Genomic DNA, 6838 nt, shown 5'->3' on the forward strand with positions numbered 1-6838 from the left:
CAATGGAAACTCAAAAGTGGAGAGTGCCCTGATTCCCTTTGCCTGCTGAGACTCAAAAAGCCAGTCCATTCTGAGGGGATTAAATCTTTTCTATGTGACTAAAGAACACGAGATTCTTTTCTTCTCTTTTGTGTTATTTACGATGGCTTGCTAGGTGACCAAAGGTGAAGATATTAATGCGTTCAGTCATTTTACAGGGAGTATTTAGTGAGTAGCTGTGCAATAAGGCCTGAGTGCATGTCTAGATGTAAAGGTAAAAATACACAGCTCTTCAACTCAGGAGCACAGCCTTGGAACAGAGGCACCTGCAATCAGCGTAGAAGACTGCACCTTTACGATGAGCAGGCTGGTGTCTCCCAATGTAGGTGCACTCCCGACTCAAAGGAGCTTGTGCCAAAGTGTTGGTGTATTTTTAAAATCTATTTTATTGGGTTCTTATATAGAGCACCCTTCTCCACCCCAATCCCTTCCAATACCACAAAACCAGGGAGAAGAGACAGAAGGTTAGAGGGAAGAAGGGATGTTGAAATCTTTTTAGACTACTTCCTGCTGATTAGGGGTGCTGAGTTCCTTAGGAAAAGTCAAACCTTCATCTCATCATGATATCTCCAACTTCTTCTTGTCTCTTTTGTCATAACCACTTGACAAACCAGCAACAGCAGGAGCAGAAACCAGCAGGAGGAATAGCCACGCCTCCTCTCTTGGGGTTCTGTTTTTGTTTTTGTTTTTGTATCTCATTTATCTGTGATTTTAAAATAATTCATCTTCTTGCTTGGTATGCAGGTGAGCAGTGAAGAAAGCAATGCATCTGAATGCATCTGCTGTACCGGCTGGTAAAAGACGTGGGCACGAGAACTTTAGAAGGCACTGGAGGAGCTCTTTCCTGTCAGTCAAGATGCTCTCACTCCTGTTACTCTTGAACTTGGTTTCAAGCTTATGCTGTGCAAATCCTAGCTGTGGCTGAGGATAGGCTCCAAATGTCTCCCAAGCGACTGTGGATTCTCTCCTTTTCTTCTCTGTTTTTATGAATGATCTTTAAATCCAAATTCATGTCCAGTCCAAGGCTTCCTTCTTGCGGAGGCATTGTAGAGTCCTGAATTCTCTCTAAAAGCAACAGCCTTGAGTGAGTCCAGGTGCCGGCTTCTCAGAGCCATCTGCGTGATGTAATGGTGTTTGCTAGCGACTTTTAGTGCCTGATGGAGAGGGGGCACAGTGCTCTTCAGATGGCAGGAGGAAATAAAGGTGCATGGAGTCTGGGGATAAAACACTACGAAACTGGGCTTTTACTGGTTTGGCTGCGAACACTGTGTTCCCCAGGCAACCCAAATCCACACTGCATCCTTCTCATCAACTCTGAAGCTGACCATAACATTTTTTAATGCTCTCTCAAGAATTTTCTTTTTTTTATTACAACTTATTCACTTTGTATCCCAGCTGTAGCCCTCTCGTCCCCTCCCAATCCTACTCTTCTTTCCGCCCTCATCTCCTCCCATGCCCCTTCTCCAGTCCACTGATAGGGGAGGTCTTCCTCCCCTTCTATCTGACCTTAGCCTATCAGGTCTCATCTGGACTGTCTTTCATAGTCTTCCTCTGTTGGCTGGTAAGACTGCCCCCCCACCTCATGGGGAGGCGATCAAAGAGCCAGCCATTGAATTCATGTCAGAGACAGCCCCTGCTCCCCTTACTAGGGAGCCCATTTGGAGACTGAGCTGCCATGGGCTACATTTGTGCAGGCAAATGGGCTAGACATTGGAAGAAGGTGAAACAAGAATTTTCTTAAAGGAACTGTCTCATATTGAAAAGGGCGACAGCTTCACCTGGTTCTTTACTCATCTGAAAGACATTCCAAAGCTCCCAGTGTTGATGAACCTGAGTAGACACGATGTCTAGAAGGGCCACACCATCAATACTTGCACACATCTCCTCACACAGCAGAATCACTTCCTGTGCCAGAAATTCCTTTCTCTGCTTCAACTTTGTGGTTGGTCATCAGACAAGAAGTCCAGGTTTTTAGGATGGTCTTCATCTCACACAGAGGGGTTTTCAGGATGAGCCTCCAGAAAAACTCAGAAACATTCTCATTCATGTCTTTGGCCCAGGCTCAACACTGCTAAGCTTTGGAGAGAAGGGCATTCAGGGTGGGGTGGCCAAAGACAAGATCTACCATTCCTTAGCATTTCCAAAGACTTTTATTCTGAGGGGCCTGCAGAATGCCATAACCTACTGCTTCTGCAACCATTCCCGCCGGCACATTTTCAAAGCCGCCAATCAGGTCCTGGTATTTTTATACCTCTCTAGAGGGCCCAGAATTAAACTGTCTACAGCTGGCATAATCACACCCCTGCGAGAGCATACAGGAGGCAAATATAATCTGCTTCTGTGGACCATCTGAAGCAGCTCCATACCCCACACCTGGGATTAAAACAAAAACATGTTTACATAACAAAACTGGGGTTTTTCTTCTTCTTTTTAAAAGTTTTTATTTATTTATTGTTTATTACAATTTATTCACTTTGTATCCCGGCTGTAGCCCATCCCTTATCTCCTCCCAGTTCTACCCTCCCTCCCTCTTCTCCCCCTAAGCCCCTCCCCTAGTCCACTGATATGGGAGTTCTTCCTCCTCTTCTATCTGACCCTAGCCTATCAGGTCTCATCAGGACTGGCTACATTTTCTTCCTCTGTGCCCTGGCAGAGCTGCACCCCCACAGAGGGAGGTGATCAAAGAGCCAGCTACTGAGTTCATGTTAGAGACAGCCCCTGCTTCCCTTACTAGGGAACCACTTGGAGGCTGAGCTGCCATGGGCTACATCTGAGCAGGGGATCTAGACCCTTTCCATGCATGGTCCTTGGTTAGAGCATCCATCCCTGCAGGTCCCCCTGTGCCCAGATTTTTTTGGCCCTGTTGGTCTCTTTGTGAAGCTCCTGTCCCCTCCTGGTCTTTCTATCCCTCCCCTTCTTCCATAAAATTCCCTGCCTTCTGCCCAAAGTTTGGCTATGAGTTTCAGCATCTGCTTTGATCCCCTGCTGAGCAGAGTCTTTCAGAGGTCCTCTGTGTTAGACTTCTGTTCTGTTCCATGTTTTCTCCTTTCTCCTTCTCTGATGTCTATAGTATTTGCCCTTCTGGATGAGGATTAAGCATCTTCCCTAGAGGTCCTCCTTGTTGTTTAGCTTCTTTAGGACTATAGATATTAGTATGTTTATCCTACATTATGTGACTAATAGCCACTTATGTCTGTGTCTTTCTGCTTCCGGATTTCCTTACTCAGGTTGATCTTTAGAGATGGCTTAGCTGTTAAAGGCTAGGCTCACAACCATAAACATAACTGTTTTTTTTTTTTTTTAAGACACCAAAATTCTTATTGCACCAAACTCTCCATCTTCTGGAGCACAGAGATGCACAGACTAGGTCATTTTGTCTTCATGGGGCACTGACATTCACCCTGAGACACAACGCTTGAAACTAATGATGGCAGTTCTTAGTGACTCTGGCTAGTGCCACCACACATGGGGTAAGCCTTGTTTTCTTCATACTTGTGTCTTCATTTTAGAATGGTGCCTAATGTGCAGAACACACTAAAAAACTAGTCACTTCAGAACAAGTCAGTTCAGCAGGAGCCTAAATGTGTGCAACAACCATAACCAGGGAAAACAGATGTTCTAAGTCTGATATGAAAGAAAGAAATGATGCTCAGAAATGTTACAGTTCATTTTTGATTAAAGCTTTGAGCTAGCCGAGATTATGCCCTGACAAATCCACAAGTCGGAAGTCCACCTCATGGCCTAGCCTTTCTTACTACAGTTCTATGGCTATGAGGAGACACCCATGACCAAGGCAACTCTTACAAAAGAAAATACTTAACTGGGGGCTTGCTTACAGTTTTAGAGGGTTAGTCCATGATCGTTATGGTGGGAAGCAGACAGCCATGGTGCCGGAGAAGTAGCTGAGAGCTTTACCTCCTTATCCACAGACAACAGGCAGAGAGAGAGAGAAAGTGAGACTGGACCTGGCATGGGCTTTTGAAACATCAAAGCCAACTCCCAGGGGCACATTTCCCCCAGCAAGGCCAAACCTCCTAACCATTCCAAACAGTTCCACTAACTGGGGACTAAGCATTCAAATGTATGAGCCTAGATGGCCATTCTCATTCCAACCATCACACTCCCCAAGCATCCTAATCCTACAATACAGTGCCTTCAAGGTATTGCTGGCTCCAGCTCTCAACTAAGGGCCTGACTATGACCTTCCCTGCCACCCAGTGTGGAGAGAGAATCCTCTGGAACATGGCCAGACAGGACAAGATAAGAATCCAAAATTCAAATAGTGGCCTATGCAAAACAGAAACTTAAATGCTACGTTTGTAAAGTTGAAAAGAACGTGTCAATTTCTTCATTACTTGGGGATGGAGATACTGTTATCCCATTTCATAAGGAGGAAATTGAGCTCTTACATGAGGCCACCCAGGAAGAGGAGACAGACATTAGCCAAGCTGTACTGGTTGGTGACGGCTCAAAGCTAGTCCTGGGTTAGGATGTGTACCTGGATATATGGTCAAAGATTATTCTGTGTCATCTGTGAACGTTGTTTGTTTTTAGGTGGGTCAACATTAAATCTGTATTCTCTGAGGAAGGTGGATGACTCTCCATCCTGTGGGAGGGTCACATAGAGTCAACTGAAGGGGTGTAAAGAACAAGATTGGTTGTTTTTTAGCAAGAGGGAATTCTACCAGCAGGCTGGTTTGGAGCTGGAAACACAACCCTCGCCATGATTCACCCATCAGATGTTCAGATCTGCCTGGCTCTTGTTTGTCTCTCTGCTCTGTTTCTTGTGGAACCCACATCCAGTCACAGAGTGGAAATAAAATCGATGGTCACCAGAGAGGCGTGAGCTGTGGCAGGATTGCAAGTGGGTTAAAACAAATTCTTATACCAAAGCCTTGGATGACTTAAAATGTCAAATTCCAAGCTGATGGCTCTGACATGAAGGCTTTCCCAATCCAGCCCTCAGAAGTACAACCTATGGACCTTCCTCTCCTCACCAGGCTGTGTCCTGAGCTGGCCCATTGCTCACAGCCGGGAGAGGCTGTCTGACTAGGAGTCGTGAGTGCTTCATCCAATTAGCAGCTTCAGCCCTCGATGCACTATCATATCCAAAGAAGAACACTTTTAAGTTGCTGCGTTTCTAATAGAGAGATGAAAAACAAGGATCTTTTTTTTTTATTAAATATTTATCTCATTAATAAACACAAGATAATCATGGCTTTTTATTGAATTAACTTTTCCATTTGGGTCCATGCACATTTCACAGATACACTCTTTTCTTGATGTGAAAAGACTTAATTACAAAATCACAATAGTGATTCTCGTCTGCATGAAAATGAAGCCAGTGAAATTGCTTTTCTCCCCCAGTGCTTGTTGCTACAAAGAAACACAATAGAATATGACAGTTCTTGGAGACTCACTAATTGTTTTTGGATGAAGTTTGGGGGATTACAGGCAATTATCCAACAGCACATTTTTCCATGACCATCCATGTTCAGGGACTTATTTTGAAATGAAAGCCAAACTACAGAAGAAATGCAGCTATGATAGCAGATATCTGTTATACCTCTGTCCCTGTTATGTGGCCACACAAGATAGTGGTGTATCGAGGTCAGAAGTCAGCTTGACGGAAGCTGGCAACAGGAAGCAGGCATCCCAACCTGCTAGTTCACTCTGTGGGGAAACTGTCTGTGGGACACGGCACCTGCTTGCACCTCCTATCTTTGTCCCAAATAGTCTTTGTTCTTCTTTCCAGCATGGCCACACAAAGTGGAGTTTTGGGGATGCCACATTTGGTGGCTATATAGTCCTTGAGCCACCATGCTGGCTCCTTGCTCAGCCCCCCTCCCCCCAGGCTGCGGCAGTTCTGCTTCCCACTGATAAGAACCAAGACCCAGCAATGCTGCCGAAGGTCTCACAGGCTGTGCTCTATTGGATGGTGGGAGCAAGGGCGGGGGGGGCACTCACAGACTTCAGTGGGAGGCAAGACCAGGGGTTGTGTAATGAGGTCTAAACTGAGCCTGTCAAGGGAGGGACTTTCCAACTCTGTCTGGCTATCGTCTAGTCCTGGCCTTTAGCTCTTGTTTCCATTGGCCCCTTGCTAGGAAGGGGCCTTTGTAGAATCCTTCCCTTTGTTCTTAAATCACAATCTGCATTCATGAAGCCTCTCAGCCACAGCTCTCTCCTTGCCAGACTAGGGCTCAGGGCTTGTGCCTTCATCTCCCTGCTTCATTACAGCTACTTGTCCAGCCTGGAGTCCATCTCATGGAAGTCTGGAGGTCCACCGACTTGTCCCCCTTTCAGATATGCTTCCATGGTATCTGCACCTTGCTGGAATCTTCCTCTGTTAGTCCTGGTCAGATTCTTTGGGACGGTCACTGCTGGGATGCCTTCTGGTTTGTCTCTGTTCTGTCTCACCCTCCTGGCTGGACACCCCAAACCCCCAGAATATGTGCCGAGATCTGCTGGACTTTTAAAGTGACCCTCTCGTTGCCACCAGTGATGACTGAGTTCCTTCAATGTGGCTCCCACAACATCCTAGAAATCCAGACAGCCTCTAGCCATTCTCGCCTGTTACCTTATCTCAGAAGAGCGTCCCCAGAGAGGTATTTTGAGAAAGAATTTTATCTGATCACTACAGGCAATGATCAAAGAAAACTAATTCCTCTGCGTTTGTTACGACAACATCAGTAAAAGAAGCCAGGGACAGAGTCTCCGGAGAAGCATGAAGTATGCAATAAAGGGCAATGTATAATTAATGAGCATCACGTCTCCACACAGCACTTTCAGACCCAAAGAG

The 6838-nt window shown here is 45.8% G+C and overlaps 1 pseudogene; it reads right to left on the reverse strand.

Moving 5' to 3' along the window:
* Positions 1–734: 734 nt before the first annotated feature.
* On the reverse strand, positions 735–2086 carry LOC110557918 (centromere protein N-like; annotated as a pseudogene).
* Positions 2087–6838: the final 4752 nt, after the last annotated feature.

This window comes from Meriones unguiculatus, chromosome 1 (assembly GCF_030254825.1).
Source record: "Meriones unguiculatus strain TT.TT164.6M chromosome 1, Bangor_MerUng_6.1, whole genome shotgun sequence".
Taxonomy (NCBI): Eukaryota; Metazoa; Chordata; class Mammalia; order Rodentia; family Muridae; genus Meriones; species Meriones unguiculatus.